Consider the following 17,185-nt stretch of genomic DNA (forward strand, 5'->3'; position numbering starts at 1 on the left):
TTCTCCTTCCTCACAAATGCTGCTACACCTGCATGAATGCCCATCATCACAGATACGTTGTTGGCGGAGAAGCAAATGCAATGCTTCCATGGGATCTGCTTTTCTTGCAAGGCTTTGTTGAGTAGTTAAAAGATGTTTTCCCCTGTTGACCTTTCTTCAGTAGAGCGATGTCCAGTAACACACCCACAACTTTGTTCGCTGTTTCATCAAAGTAGCAAACAACGACTGGATATAGCTGTTCTTCATCACCCCTAGGGGTGCTGAGATTGTTTCACTGTTACATATTCTTTGTTAGAACCTGTATATGGCCTTTATAAAGAGTTCACGAAATGTATTAACAAGGGCAGCTAGTGTTTCAAAGTATATGCAGAATACATCGATTAAAGAATTGGAAAGGTAACTGTCATGTTTCAAAAAATGTTAATTATTTGCTTCAAATTTAGAGAATGTATGTGGATTTCCTAATACATGTGCAAGGTGCCACTGGATTCACTGGATGTAGATACAATGCGATGGAATACATGCGTATGTATTTGTGTGAAACACCATGGGGTGAAACACCGTGTGTCGGCATGGGGTGAAACACCATGTGTCGGCATGGGGTGAAACACCGTGTGTCGGCATGGGGTGAAACACCATGTTTCGGCATGGGGTGAAACACCATGGGTCGGCATGGGGTGAAACACCATGGGTCGGCATGGGGTGAGACACCATGGGTTGGCATGGGGTGAAACACCATGGGTCGGCATGGGGTGAGACACCATGGGTCGGCATGGGGTGAAACACCAGGGGTCAGCATGGGGTGAAACACCATGGGTCGGCATGGGGTGAAACACCATGGGTCGGCATAGGGTGAAACACCATGGGTCGGCATGGGGTGAAACACCATGGGTCGGCATGGAGTGAAACACCATGGGTCGGCATGGGGTGAACCACCATGGGTTGGCATGGGGTGAAACACCATGGGTCGGCATGGGGTGAAACACCATGGGTTGGCATGGGGTGAAACACCATGGGTTGGCATGGGGTGAACCACCATGGGTTGGCATGGGGTGAACCACCATGGGTTGGCATGGGGTGAAACACCATGGGTCGGCATGGGGTGAACCACCATGGGTTGGCATGGGGTGAAATGCCTTGGGGTGAAACACCATGGGTTGGCATGGGGTGAAACACCATGGGTTGGCATGGGGTAAACAACATTTCTGCATGGGAAAATCTATGGGGACTTGCACCATGGGGTACATGGGGTCCAATTCCTCCTTGGGAACCCATGGGAAAATCCCATGGTGACATCATTGGGATTTGACATGGGAACCCCATGGGAAAATGCTATGGTGTTCCCATGGGAAACCGTCATGGGAGATTTTTGTAAGGGCTATCAAAGCTACCATCCGTTGACAAGGAGAAAGGTATTTGTCTCAGTTTCTGTTTGATATCATCTGGGGAAAAAATAAAAGATACAGGAAAATGCAATAAGCTTTTAGCAATATTTTCAATGAGTTCAACTGGCAAAATGTGACCTCAGTGGTCATTACTGAAACTCATTTTGATTAACTGAGCACAGAAATGACAACACACAAAGCACAAGGTTTGAGGATCAAAAATTAAAACCAAATAAAGTAACACAGCTACACCTCAAATGGGGATATGTAAGAAAAATCTCACAAGACAGTAAGTTAAAAAGTGCAAACAGATTATGATGCCTAAGCAGGTGAATGTCGTAACTGCAAGAGGTCATTTAATTAGACACAGAAATGACACAATCCCATCTTCACATACATGTCTTGGATTCCAATTGGCACTTCAGATTGATTCATGCTTTTACATGATTTACAAACCCATCAACATTTTGAACATACATCCATTATGCATTTATGCATCAATTTTAATTGATTGACTGAAATAGAAATGTTGGCCCCCCCAAAAGGCCTAGGCTACAGCTACATCATCAATCATGCATCATCATTGCATGGCACTGAATTAAAATTCACACAAAAAATCACAAACAACTTGCATGCATGGCAAGTAAACCCTACAAAAAAAATTGAGTTGGCGTAACCCGACCTACCCTAAAAAATATCGCCAACGTAGTGTTTTTATGGGTTTTTTTAAAAAAACGTTCTGTAACTGCCCGACCCTAAAAATTATCGCCGACCCTAGAATTTTTTGGCTTTTGTTTTTGTTTTTATGTGTTTATTGTGTACTAAAAGTGACTGCATTGCATAAAAAATTGGACATAAAAAAATTAAAAAAAAAAATTAGCAACCGACGCACCCTATCTGTCTGTGACCCATTAGGCCTACATGTATGCCAACCCAACAATTTTTTAGGCCTAATTTTCCCGGACTCATAATTCCAAATTCTAAAACAAATAACAGTTATGTGAGTTACTCACCTTTAGTCTGTTCACCTTGGGGTCATGCAATAGCAGTAGTTTTTGTCCTACGACAAGCAAACTGGGATGCAATTTTGCTGTCTGGAAATCATCCGACGATGCGAATGGCAGATTGTGCAAAACTATGTAATCTGTCCAAAGGGTCTCGGCTCCGATGGTGCTTAAATCTTCAGAAGAGATGAGCCTTCCAATGCTGTGGGCTGCATTCTTTGTTTCAGCATGGTTTCAGCATGTCATGGTGTTTACTGCTTTCGATGTGGCGAGATACATCATAACTCCTACTATGCGCAATACTGAAGTCAGAACTACACAAAGTGCAGTGAGCGTAATGTTTACCTCTCTGGGAAGTTAATACGAATTCAAATTTCTCTGTATATTCCCTTTTGAAAGATTGCTTCCGTTTTGGGGTGTCCTTTTTAGAAGTTGAAGCCATCTTCATTCACGCAGTTTTTATGATTACGTCGGGAAATTTTTTTGCATGCACATGAAGGTACACTCCAAAATGCATGCCGATCGGTTTCGCATGCAACGTTCCGATTGGTCGATACGCGCGCTACCAGGGACATGTGTACATCGCGTACACCACTCACAAACGCTCTACTTTACGAGTTCGCAATATCAAACTGCGTGACATGTGACTTAGTCCTGCTCGCAACCGCTTTAGCTATTTTAGCTTTGATTTCACACAGCGCCCTCGTTTTCTGTCCATGTCAAAATTATCAAAATCCATATTTTGTGGTGATAAAAACATACAGTAGTATTTTTATTAATTTTTTGTACAAAATACGCCAAAATCGTACTAGTTGGCAGGTATGGCAGAGCGCTAGTGAATGTGGGTCAACATGAGGGTCTAACCACGGACCACGCTGGAAAGCTGAACATGATTAAGGGGGAAGGTGTGCACAGAGAGCCAGTGAACGTCGGTCAACATGAGGGTCTAACCACGGACCACGCTGGAAAGCTGAACATGATTGGGGGAATTTGTGCACAGAGAGCCAGTGAATGTGGGTCAACATGAGGGTCTGACGACGGACCATGCTGGAAAACTGAACATACAATCATACCATTTCACCACAAACATTGAGTATTCATTTTCCAAGGAATGCCAATTTCCTTTTTCTCATCTTGATGTAGGTTCCCACCTGTAACGTCTTCCATGTCTTGTAAAAGTTTCAATTCTCACCCTATCTACATGCAACTTCAATGGACAGATTGGAGAAAACTGAAAACATCCCCAGAATAATCAATGCAGGTTTTAAGTGCCCTACTGCAGCGTAGGGCACTTCCATTGTTACTCGTACAGAGAACAATAAAGTTGTGCATTCATAGTGCCACTGCACTGAATGGTGCATTATCTTAGTATTCCCAAAATCCAACAGGATTTTCCATTCTAGTAAGAAAACACTCACCGCTGTTTACCTACATTTGCATATCAGCACGCATGCGCATCAAACCTCGCTGAAAAGGTCGCCCACGTCACACCCTCCACGCCCACTGCATGTCCCCTCCATAAAAGGCTGCACAGCACTAAGACTCATTCTATTATTTTGTTTTTAGGTTTTTTTTTTAGGTTTCTTGATTTTATTTATTTGGAATAGAGACGGACGGTAAACAGAAGTGAGTGTTTTCTTACTATGGGATGGAAAATCCCATTTGATTTTGGGAATTCCATTACAGAAAACATCTCACCTATGATTACCTACATTTGAAGAGTAGCACCGTTAAGTAACAATTTGGGTGGGAAGGGACAGGCAGGGTAACGAAGGTCTAAACTGAGTCCATTCAAATATGAAAAAGGTTGTTTAGACACACCCAGAAGCTGCTAATCTGGTTGTGAGAAATGGTAGCTTTCTGGGGTGTAGAGGCTGATGATCAGCTGACCTGCTTGAGGGTTTTCCTGCTCACGACACCCTCTGCTTGAACCACATCCTTCAGGTAGCATGAATTGAAGGTGATTAAATTCTCCCTGCAGGTCGTTTTCATTATGCCTGAAACAGAAACTCCAAGCTGGTGGGCAGAGGATGTTAAAGCTGCTTGTCTCCTGGGCACCTGATTTCGATCCTCAATATCGACAGGGCTTACACGTATTATTGCCTCCGATCTCATTTGAGCAATCGTGGTCACAGAGGCCGGGCAACGTAGTTGGATGGTCGTGATGAACAACTGCTTGATGTCACCTTGTAGGGTCGGCAAACGAGTGAAGAAATGTGTGGAAGCTCTTGAACCAAAATGACAAAGGTCCATCCTGTCTGCGGTCTAGAGGTGGAGGGCCTCAAGTAATGTGGTCTGGCAGAACTTGTTATCAAACGGAACAACAGGCTAGAGGCATAGATGTAGAAGGGAAAAGACCACTGCACCTCAAATACAACCTCACAGAATACTGGAAGGGCAAGGAGGCCAACTGAGATGGCACCCAGGCTGTTAAGAAAATGTGTGTGGTCGTCATCTCAAGAAGGTGGGTAACTTTGATATTGCCAACCCCCCCCCCAGCTGAAGTCACTCTTTGGGTCATTTGGTAAACACCTCAAAGAAGCGCAGCTGTGTTGTGTTGTGCACTGCACCAACGGTCCCTCACAAGAATATCAGATTGCACTTTTGTGCTGCCCAACAACTGGCTTCACTGTTTCATGTGCATCGATGTGCAGTAAACCAAATGCCGTGAAGAGGACTGCACAAAAGACCCTGGGTCATTTTGTGCTGGCAACCAACTGTGTACACACTGAACCTGTGCATGTTTGTGTTTCCTGTAGAAAATACATGCACAAGAGTGACTGTGGGCACTCGTTCATATTGGTGCTGTAAAACCAAAGGAGGGTTAAAATTGTATAAAGTAAGCTGAGTAGTTTACTGAATGGCTGTCCAAAAATAAACCAGTAAGGAAGGCTCGGGCCTTTACGAAGTACCTATTATAGACTGTGCTGTTGTATGGGCACTGTTGATTCCAACACTGATCACAAGGAACCCTAAACTACCTGTGCTACATGCATCTTGTATGCAGGTGTTTTATGGAATGCATGGCATGAAATGGGACGATGACAACCAAGACTCACAAAGGTAATAAAAAACCTGCCTTAAGCAACCTAACTATACAGTTGACCATGCCTAAGAATTACAAGCAGATGAAGTCCTAATGTACAACTTGCGCCAGTCAAGTTAACCACTATGGGAACCCAAGGAGAAAGAGGTCAACCCAGGTCACACATACATGAACATGTAGTGTCTAATCTCATGGAAGCCGAGAAGTAGACGGAAACCTAGAGCTGTGCTAATGAAATTTGTGGGAACATGCTCGCCAAGGAAACAACTTTGATGAACAAATATGAATGCATAGAAAGGGGGCATATTCTGTGAATGAACCTGTACAACTGTAACCTGGACATGTTGGGGAAGTGCAGGAAGACTAACATAACACCTAGACATCCAAAGGCTATCGTAACTAGAGTACAGTACAAAGGCAGCCAGTTCATAACACAGAAATAAAGTGGAAGGCAAATGGTAACCAAAGGGGGATGCTGCGGGTCCAGCATTATGCACCACTGCAACATGAATGGCGTACTTGTACCTTGTTCAAGAAACACACTGAGCAGGAGGGGCCTACCCAAAGACTATAGAATTCTTTGTAGGGGAGGCGAGGCAGAGCCGGCGCTAGAGCTGTAACAAGGAAAGTGATTATAACTCAAAACAAGGGTGTGCAAGCTAAGGCACTCTACCTGAGCGTGACAAAACTTGCATCCTATGCGGCGCACTGCTCCTGGAGCAGCTCTAACAGGGGGCTGCAAAGTGCAAGAGCGCCAAGTTCTGAGAAGGTAAATGCACAAACACGCCAGGACGCAACGCACCCGAAATGAGCATACATGTATGGAAGGCACCTAGAGATTGTGCACGGAACACACTAAAAAGGCGCAGCCAAATATATTCAAGAATGGTCTGCCCATGTCAAGTCACCGAATAAACACAGCAACCCTGCCGGAAGACCTTGAACAGGAGGGTTCAACTTGAAGTGACACCACCGAGTAGGAAAATGCAGTGCTGCGAGTTAAATTTGAGTACGGGAGTCCCTATAGACTGAAGCTCTAAGCAAATGTAAGGCAAAGGTGACTAATGACAACAGCTTCAGTGGAATTAGAACTATTACAGCTGCAGAAGATTTAATAATCTTCCAAGCCTGAAGTAGTCTTGAGACTGTACATAAATGTTAGTGTATCGGGACCCACATGACTGCGTCAAGTTCTGATGCAAAGAACTAGGAAACGAGCGAGTTCAGGAAATAAATGTGCCGGTACCAAGCAGAATACAAAAATATTCCGTGCAGTTAAAGAGGGTGGCTAGGCCTATTGGCAAAAAAAACACAAAGAGATTAAGACACATTGATTACTGTGAATAGAACTGCTCCACAATGGTTGAGGAGCACATCGGTCAACGAAGGAAAACGGGATCTAATCCCCATGACACAATCAAAAATCTATTTTGAGGTAAACCTACATGCACAAGTGCCAAAATCGCTACAATCACCTGACGATAAGGCAAGACATGTAAATAAGGCACGATTGGAAAAAAAAAAGAAGCTGACATGATTGAAGCTGACCTACATGTACTTCTGTCATCACTGTAAGTGATAGATTAGCCAGCTAAGGAAAAAAGAGGCCATCTTTATCAGAGGATAAATGACAGGAGAAAGTGTTCCGACCCCCAAGCGTCAACGGGGAAACGGACCTTGATTCCACCATGATCCAACGAGTGGGAGCGAGGCTGTGATAAAGAACGGGCACGAACATAGCGCTGAAGTCAGGTGCAGAGGTAGGTCTACTGTTGGGAGCAGTCGGCAGAACGACGCCGAAAAATAGTTCCACAATTGGGAGAGACAGTTACATCGTGGGCTATTGCAAGGGGTGAAGGAATCTGCCAGAGAAAATGAGAATAGTTCTCGGGAAACACTGCTGAAAGATCTGGATGCTCGTAGTACCGGCGGGCTAGAGTCGTTTGAAGAGTAAGACCAAGCACTTGGATGAGAACGAGGTTGAAGCTGTTGCGTCTAACCTGTATCTGCAACAAAAAGGTTGTCGTCCACGTGGCTAAAAATGTGCTGCCGACTTGAGGCGTTGGTGGTGCCCTAGGCCTCTGTGACCAAGAGGGGGTGGCCGGACGCTCAGATGAATGTGCTGTATCGAGTGCCGGGCCCCACTGTTCCGCACACACTTGGACGTTGGACTCCGCTGCCAAGTGCTCACTTAGGCTACCGAAGGTGTGCGGAACCTGACGGGGAGAAGCCCTGTTAGGTGCCAGTCGCGGAGTAGACCCCGGGGAATTTCCACTCGTACAACACGGCAGAGTAGACTCAGTCGACACGGTGGAAATGACACGCTTGGAGGGCCGATAAGGCTTGGAGGAACCGTGGGATTTGCCAGGAGCGTGGCTTGAACTATACATAGAAATTCCAGTCCTGTGTTCGGTTTTGGTGGACTCCACCATTTTTACAAAGAAAATAGCGAGGTTGCATGTAAACGTGAAACTCTATTGTATACTAAATTTACGCGATGTCGACTACATGCGTCACTGAAAATAACTAAGACGAGTCTTTGTGCTACGCAGCCTTTTATGGAGGGGACATGCAGTGGGCGCGGAGGGTGTGGCTTGGGCGACTTTTTTCAGCGAGGTTTGATGCGCATGCGCGCTGATATGCAAATGCAGGTAAACAGAGGTGAGATGTTTTCTGTAATGGAAATTGTATTTATGACTTCAGAGAACAAGGTCATGTTCTCGTACAAGCCACAGTGCTGTTTGCTAAGTAGTATTTTGTAGCGGCTTTCAGAAATGGGGTTAAGGCATCCCTTTCAAACACCCATTTCTTGTGTTCTACATCAACTTTCATAGGTACAAAAACACAATAATGGTATTAGCTCAGGTTTCTTCACATTTTGAAAGAGATCATTTGAAAAATCCTGAAATCAGGGAAAAATCCTGTCAAATCTTACCCCTGAGCTTCGCAGTGTGCTTCTGTGCTATCCTATGTGATTCCAACAGGTGCTATATGATTTCAGCACCAGGTCATTCACTAGGACTGCAGGCAGAGAGGTAGACGAGTCAGGATACTCATTCATGTCACACTACAGTCAGGCATCAATGCTGTGGATGTAATAAGAAATTCAATGCTCAAGATACAATTGAATGCCTACTAGTACAATGTACGCATCGGCTGCACCATGAAGCGACATATATACGACAGTTTTGAATGCCTACTAGTACAATGTACGTATCGGCTGCACCGTGAAGTGACATATATGCGACAGTTTTGAATGCCTACTAGTACAATGTACGTATCGGCTGCACCGTGAAGCGACATATTTACGACAGTTTTGAATGTCTACTAGTACAATGTACGTATCGGCTGCACCGTGAAGTGACATATTTACGACAGTTTTGAATGCCTACTAGTACAATGTACGTATCGGCTGCACCTTGAAGTGACATATTTACGACAGTTTTGAATGCCTACTAGTACAATGTACGTATCGGCTGCACCGTGAAGTGACATATTTACGACAGTTTTGAATGCCTACTAGTACAATGTACGTATCGGCTGCACCGTGAAGTGACATATATACGACAGTTTTGAATGCCTACTAGTACAATGTACGCATTGGCTGCACCATGAAGTGACATATATACGACAGTTTTGAATGCCTACTAGTACAATGTACGTATCGGCTGCACCGTGAAGTGACATATATACGACAGTTTTGAATGCCTACTAGTACAATGTACGTATCGGCTGCACCATGAAGTGACATATTTACGACAGTTTTGAATGCCTACTGGTACAATGTACGTATCGGCACCATGAAGCAACATACAAATGACAGTTTTGGTGCACCACAAAGTAATGTACCATCTCAACTTTGTTCACACAATACATCAGTTCCTGATGCAAAGGACACCGTGCATGTAACAAGGTTGTTGGGACTTTACAGATGACCTCGTTGTAACAGAGACCTTGTATTATCGGAAAACAGAGAAAGCAAAGATGAAGGGAAACCTAACACTTTTCTTGCTATATTAATTTAAAGCAAGATATGTTGAATTTTAAAAATCAATGTTTGACAACATGTACATCCAACTGAGTTCAATTTGACTCAGTGACTCTGAATTGAAAGGTTGATGTTGCTGTGTTGCACCGTAGAAAACATTTTGAAGTACTGTTTGCCTTTTCCGAAGAGTGTACCATTCAATGGTGACTGGCCAAGAGCCATGTACTCTGAAAAAATATCAAGAGCAAACTGGAAGAGAAATTGTCAACCTTAGAGTAGTGGAAGAGGATCCAGCGAGGACAGCAGGTACCAGACACATCAAGGAGGAATCTCCGCTCTACGTGTACAGGTTTGTCTCAATCAAAGGATGGTGACGGAACGCATCCTGTCGTTGGCTTTGAGGATGGTGTCTCTCTGTTGAACAAATGACAGATAAACGGTCAAGGGCAGGTGGAGAAATACCCCAAGGGTGAAGTGCACTAATCCAAGCCTCATTGGAAACAGTGCAAATTTAACCCTAAAAGAGAAATCGACATTTCTTCCCGATGTCGCCGCAGTGCATTTATTCAAGGGCTGAGCCTATAGGAATTTTTAGAGTTATACTTTGCACTCACTTTTTAACCAATTTTAGAAAAAACCAAACCATTCTTGCACAGCACTGATGTATTTTACACTGGGGTATTCAATGCACAGGGCCAGACTGAGTAGGCATACAGCTTTGTATTTCCAATGACAGGTAATGACAAAACTACAGGTATATGTCTGACTGTCTTCAACAGTCTTCAACAGGAGCGAGGAACCAATCCAACTACCCATTGCTGTCATGAATGAGACTTTTACAGACAAAAGCCTCTGTTCAGAACAGGGTCCATAATACATAACGGTGTTACCTGACCAAGAAATGTTGATGTGAGCTTTTGTCCTGAAACAGAATACATGTACATGTATTTATACTTCAATAATACAAATTTGTGTTTTATAATGACCTTTTAAATGAGATCTTTTCCCACTGGAAAGAAATTGAAATTTAATTCAAACAAATACACAATATTAATCCATCTCCTTCACCACAAAAGCCAGCTCGACCAATCCTTTTTTTTCTTATGTGCCAACGACCCACATTGATGACGCTAGAGATGTTATGTGACTCGGGTAATACCATAACACATGTATTTTCAGCCCCATTTCCAACAGAGGCTATTCTCTGTAAAAGTCTCGGATTGGGTGCTCTCTTATCAACATTTTGGTGGAGTTTGCCCTCTTCAGTAAACCCTAAGAGGGGCCAAGAGAGGGCCAAACATTCCCAATGGTGCAGGCACCTTTTGTGGTAATGACACTTCACTCGTTTACAAATGATTTTATCCTCAGGCAAACCTGAATTCTCAGTTCTGATTGGTCGTTCCATGGCAACAAACAGTGTGATACATGTATAACTGTATTGCACAGTTCATATCAAACCCAGCGTAATGCACTGTTCTAACTCAATCCATCTGCATCAGAAGTGGCGTGTTTCCCTCATGCTGATCATCACAGGTGTTTACATGTAAATGCACGTACAATACTAACAATTTCCTTTCCTAGTGAGAGCCCAGTTCTTATTCTTTTATTATTGAAATAAGTTAAACCAGAAATAAATCCCATGCTCCCTAGATAAAATCACAGAATTGTGGTACATCAGTGTTCCTATTTTTCCTGTGTGCCATATGATATCTTTTGTCTTCTTTCTTTATGTAAAGCGCTCATACACATAGGTCCCTTTTCTTTACTGCACGTCAAGTTTGCTTTAAAGATAAATTCGTTATCAAGCTTGTGCCCGCTGAACAAGGAATGTAGTGCAACTGTGTCCCGTATACCACTTGGCCTTTGGCCTCATGACATATGTTTAAGCCATCAGAAATATAGTGGAGAGCACACTATTAGACTGTTAACATTTCAAATCATAGAAATATGAACAAAGAGCTGTTCCCCCGAGATACCGGTATGAAGGTATTTCTTATACTACAAAACAAACTTGGACGAGTTCAAGAATCTATACACGTGTGTTTGATGTAAATGTATGGCTAAAAGCTAAAAGTTAAGGTGGGTGCACCTAGGACAAGTTTCAGTGATAACAATGTAGTTAGACAAATGTCGCCCCAAATAATGGCTGGTAGAGGCCTCTGTACAAAATCTCAGACGTACATGTAACTTCCCGTCCTTGGATAAGTCTTCCACAGCCTTCAAATGGAAAGAAAGGATCCTGTTGTGAGTACAGTGTACTTTGATCAGCGATAGTTATGTGATCAACAGATTCTGTTCAAATTGATCAATCAATCACACAGATCAATCAATTAATCAATCACCCCTCCCCCACAATGTCTTTATACTAACAACAGGGAGAGGGAAATCTGACAAATTAAACCCATCCCCCCCCAAAAAAAACCTTCAAGACAGTCTCAGGCAGGGGTGAGATTAGAGGAAAATGCAATAGCTAGAAGAAGATCACCAGAAAGTTTGAAGGCTCCACAGGAACAAAGAGTTTATAGCGTACAGGTATCATTTGAGTTTAAGGTACCTCTTCAAATACCCATTTCTTGTTATTAAAATTAATTGACAAACACCTTATTGGTTATCTCAGCACTTTCCAAAATTTAAAATCCACATGAAAAAAGATAAAAATCTTAAATCATGAAAAATCCTGACAAATGTCATCTCTGTACAGGTGATCTTCTTCCAAATCCCCATTTTTCCTGATAATGGCTAAAGTTTACAACCTTCCTAGTCACATGATTTTACGTTGACAAAGGTTCTGCATATGTAGTTCATGGAGACAGTGAGCACAGAAAAAGGCACGCTTACTGTTCCTTGGATGGCAAATTTCCTTGTCCTTTCCAGTAATAATGGAGATCTCCATGCATGTGCAACCTTCACAGTGTTCTCCTCGGGCTGTTTTAGCAGGGCGGACTGCCCTGCCGAAATTTTGGGCCGCCCCGCTAAAATTTTGCCGCCCTGCTAAAATTTGTGCCACCCTGCTAATTTTTTGAGTAGTGTATGTTTCCCTGAATGTCTCCTTTCTCAAGATTTTAATGAAAAAGAGAATTACCGCAGTTTGTGGATCGAGTTTGAGTTTACCGACAATGCTTATGATGTACTGGCAATGGTGATTGTTGGCTGCCTACCGTTATGCATAGTCAACCTTGTGTCCCAAAAAACCATTGCGTGTGTTTTGTACATGTACACGTACATTGTATTGCGCAAGCGTGTACGTGTACACGCAGTGCATGTGGCTGGTACCCGCGGTGCAACATTGTTTTGCAGTGTGTGCGCGGACACCAATGGAAGGACAGTGCCATGCCTGAGCAGCCCCAATGCTCTGCTCCAATGGAGGGGTTGCTTCATTTTTATGACGTGAGCTGGAAGTTGTAAACTTATCTTTGCCTGAACATATTTCTTTTCTCCTTTTTTATTCAAGGGCGCATTTGGAGGCTTGTTTTTACTCTGCCTTTTCACAGTCAACTGATCATTGAGAAAACCGCATGCTCTGCTCATCTCAAGCATGTCTCAAGTCACTAACATGAGGTTCTGCTAAAAATGCTCCGAAAATTAAACTAATGTTGTCATCAAATCTTTTGATGACGAAATTCCTCCTGAAGAATATCCTAGCCAATATTTCACGTTGTAAATGCAATCAGATTTGGGGCCAAATTACAGACGAAAGTGGGCTGGAAATTGCCCCAGAATGCACCACAGAGCATTTAGAATCCTAAATTTTCCAGGGCCCCAGACCCCACGCCGTGAGGACTTCGAGCTCGCAATTTTTCTACCGCCATGCTAAAGTTTTCAGCCATGGAAAACACTGCTTCATAACACAATCACCAGTAAAGAGGGCTCAAGGTACATGTAAGCACAATTTCCTGCTATAGTAAGCACAACTCGGAACCTGCTGCAATGAAACTGGTGCCCGGTTCTTAAAAGTGGAGAACGTGACAGTACTGCAAGGATTAGTGCAGTATTGAACACTTGACAGCCTACTATGATGGGAAGGGGTGCAGAGAGAGCCAATGAACATGGGTCAACATGGTCTAACCACGGACGGTTCTTAGGAGTGGAGAACGTGACAGTACTGCAAGGATTAGTGCAGTAGTGAACACTTGACAGCCTACTATGATGGGAAGGGGTGCAGAGAGAGCCAATGAACATGGGTCAATATGGTCTAACCACGGACAGTTCTTAGGAGTGGAGAACTTGACAGTACTGCAAGGATTAGTGCAGTACTGAACACTTGACAGCCTACTATGATGGGAAGGGGTGCAGAGAGAGCCAATGAACATGGGTCAACATGGTCTAACCACGGACGTTTCTTAGGAGTGGAGAACGTGACAGTACTGCAAGGATTAGTGCAGTAGTGAACACTTGACAGCCTACTATGATGGGAAGGGGTGCAGAGAGAGCCGGTGAACGTGGGTCAACATGGTCTAAAAATGGACCATGCTGGAAACCGTGCTGAACATGTAGACGGGTCATTCCATGAGGGTGGGGCACAATTTGGGATCGTGACAAATGTTACATGGGTTCCATCATGAATGAACAGTTATTTCCCTGCATGTGGATTCCAAATTGACATTGTTATACATCCTGCAAGGCTGAATACCGAGGTGTGTGTTAGTTTTAAAGGTCATGACAGGTGGTAAAAGTTACCCATGTACATGTAACAAGGACACCGTCACAAATTGTGCCCCAACTTCATGGAATGACCCAGCCATATTATTTCAACCGAAATATTGATTACTCATCTTCCACAAAATTTCAAAGTTCCTTTTGCCCATCTAAGTGACGAAGCAACTAACTTGTACATGTCTCATAAAAGTGAAAGTTCTCACCCAACATGTAGCCTCATGCACTGCTCTCAACTTCAGAGGAGAGATTGGAGAAAATTGAAACATCCTCAAAATAATCACAGAGCCTTAAAGTGGCCCACAGGTGTTAGGGTCCACGGCATACATTTGTGTTTGCCTAAAGGCACTCCTTGAAACACCCATTTCTGGTGTTCTATATCAACGTTTATCCCTAAAAACCACCCTAATGGTTAACTCAAGATTTTGAAAGAGATTGTTTGAAAAACCCTGAAATCGGGAAAATCCTGATGAAAAATCTGAACAAATCTCACCCCTGCAATTTCCAGTGTGCTTCTGTGCAATGCTTTGTGATTCCAACAGGTGCTGTATGGTGTCAATGTCAGAACATTGGCTGGTACTGCAGGCAGAGAAGTAGATGAGTCAGGATACTCACTCAGATACCAACACCACTGTCAGGCATCAGTGCTGTCAATGCGATAAGAAATTCAAGATGTGGGTGCTAATCTTTGCTGCACTGAACGGAATTCTTTTAATTATGAACCTGATGGCCTTAACATTATCAAGGCTTTGCTGCACAGAATGGAATTCTTTCAATGATGAACCTGATGACCCTAACATTATCGAGGCTTTGCTGCACAGAGCAGAATTCTTTCAATTATGAACCTAATGACCCTAACATTATCATCGCTCAAGATACTTGTCTTCATAATCTATCAGTTGCACTACGAACCAGTACAGCAACATCCAGATTTTGTACACTTGTTATGACAGTTGGTGGTGAAGCAACTATCCAAACGACGATATGCATGTTGGGACTTCACAGATTACCTTGTTGTAACAGGGACACTGTAGTCTAGGAAAGCAAAGATGTAGGGAAAACCTAAAATGGATCTTGCTTTAAGCAGGATACAGTCATAAATCAATGTTTGACTGTATCCCATTTCAACTTGTCTCGTTGACTCTGAGTTGAAGGGTTGGTGTTACTGTGTTGGATTGCAGATTATATTTTGAAGTGCTGTCTGCCTGTTCTAAAGAATGTAACATTAAATGCTGGTTGGTCAAGAGCACATACTCTGGAACAAAATAAAATAAAGAGGAAACAAGAAATGAGACAGTCAACCTTAGAGTAGTGGAAGAGGATCCAGCGAGGACAGCAGGTACCAGACACATCAAGGAGGAATCTCCAGCTCTACGTGTACAGGTTTGTCTCAATCAAAGGATGGTGACGGCAGGCATCCTGTAGTTGGCTTTGGGGATGGTGTCTCTCTGTTGAACAAATGACAGATACTAAGCGGTCAAGGGCTGGTGGAGAAATGCCCCAAGGGTCAAGACCACTAATCTCTACAACTATCTCTGTGCCACATTGGAAACAGGAAAAATGAACAAAGGGTGAAATAAACTAATCCAAGCCCATCAATGTAAAGTTCAGGGCTCAATTACATGCAAGCCATCATTACTGGAGTTTTTGAAACAAAAATCAAGTTTTTGTTTTGTCCCTACTTTTTTCATTTGTTTTCAACTTTTTGTAGGTTAGCTTAAATTCAACCCCAAGAAAGAACAGCCCACTCACAGCAATTTTTAAAATGGCTTCCCTATACTTTCTCATTCACTGTGGACCATTTTTCATCTGTAAACTTATCAACTGTTCCTCTGGATGGAAGCACCCAAACCTGGCTTAAATTTCCAAAATACCTTCATTTTTCAGCCAAACAATCTCATTTTTCAAAAGAAACTGTGAGGCAACTGTTTCTGTAATTAGTGCACTGCATCTTTAAGATAGATTTAAGGGATCCATACTGAGCCCTTGTGAAGTCCACAGGTGGGAACCCTCTCTTTATGAACCATTTCTTTGAGGTTGACAGTGCGGCAGAGAGGGGCACACTATTTTAAGTTCAGCAGGATTGTTTAGCCACAGGGACAGTGATGAATATGTTGATGGAAAATGTCAACCATGTGAAAGATGTGGTAGAGTTTACATGCAAATGGCACACTGTTGGCAATGATCATAAAATATGTAACTAAGTAAAGCAAATGGCACACTGTTGGCAATGATCATAAAATATGTAACTAAGTAAAGCAAATGGCACACTGTTGGCAATGATCATAAAATATGTAACTAAGTAAAGCAAATGGCACACTGTTGGCAATGATCATAAAATATGTAACTAAGTAAAGCAAATGGCACACTGTTGGCAATGATCATAAAATATGTAACTAAGTAAAGCAAATGGCACACTGTTGGCAATGATCATAAAATATGTAACTAAGTAAAGCAAATGGCACACTGTTGGCAATGATCATAAAATATGTAACTAAGTAAAGCAAATGGCACACTGTTGGCGATGATCATAAAATATGTAACTAAGTAAAGCAAATGGCGCACTGTTGGCGATGATCATAAAATATGTAACTAAGTAAAGTAAATGGCACACTGTTGGCGATGATCATAAAATATGTAACTAAGTAAAGCAAATGGCACACTGTTGGCAGTGATCATAAAATATGTAACTAAGTAAAGCAAATGATGCACCTGTAGATTTTCCTTCCTCATACAAGTCATCAGAACAGGAAAAAAACGGCTTGAGAATTCTGGCCCAAGATGTGGTGGAGTTCATTTGGCTCAACATTCCAACTGACAGAGTGGTCAGTGCCTGCATCCAATAAGAAAACTGAGTTAAGGGATGATGAACTGCTGGGAGGTATCGGCAATGCCACAGAGGATGGTGGTTGCCGATACTTTCAAGATCAAGATAAGATTTGCAACCTTGGAGTAGGGTTGGTTTCACATTGGTATAGTCAATTGACAAAATGCCAGATGACAACTGGTAAAACACTCTTAGTGTCAAACTGCTATATCCTAGCTTAGGCACAAGAGGACCGGTCACAGACAGGATGTGATCTTGTGTGAGTTTACAAGGTCAGTATCC

General features: G+C 42.9%; 1 long non-coding RNA gene across 4 annotated transcripts in view; it reads right to left on the reverse strand.

Annotated features, from left to right (window-relative positions):
- The window catches only part of LOC147795409 (uncharacterized), a 32,746-nt gene extending 15,842 nt beyond the window's left edge, over positions 1–16,904 (reverse strand). For 3 of the 4 annotated variants that reach the window (XR_015423915.1, XR_015423912.1, XR_015423913.1), the window contains exons 1-5: positions 16,789–16,904; positions 15,379–15,524; positions 14,570–14,723; positions 9,693–9,837; positions 8,371–8,521 (exon numbers count right to left, since the gene is read on the reverse strand). This is a non-coding gene — a long non-coding RNA (uncharacterized LOC147795409). Of the gene's footprint in view, positions 1–3,499; positions 3,597–8,370; positions 8,522–9,692; positions 9,838–14,569; positions 14,724–15,378; positions 15,525–16,788 lie in introns of those variants that run through there. The other variant, XR_015423914.1, reaches the window with a different exon arrangement.
- Positions 16,905–17,185: the final 281 nt, after the last annotated feature.

The sequence above is a fragment of the Acanthaster planci genome, unplaced genomic scaffold, assembly GCF_054643075.1.
Source record: "Acanthaster planci isolate LZ-2023a unplaced genomic scaffold, COTS_SCS Contig35, whole genome shotgun sequence".
NCBI lineage: Eukaryota > Metazoa > Echinodermata > Asteroidea > Valvatida > Acanthasteridae > Acanthaster > Acanthaster planci.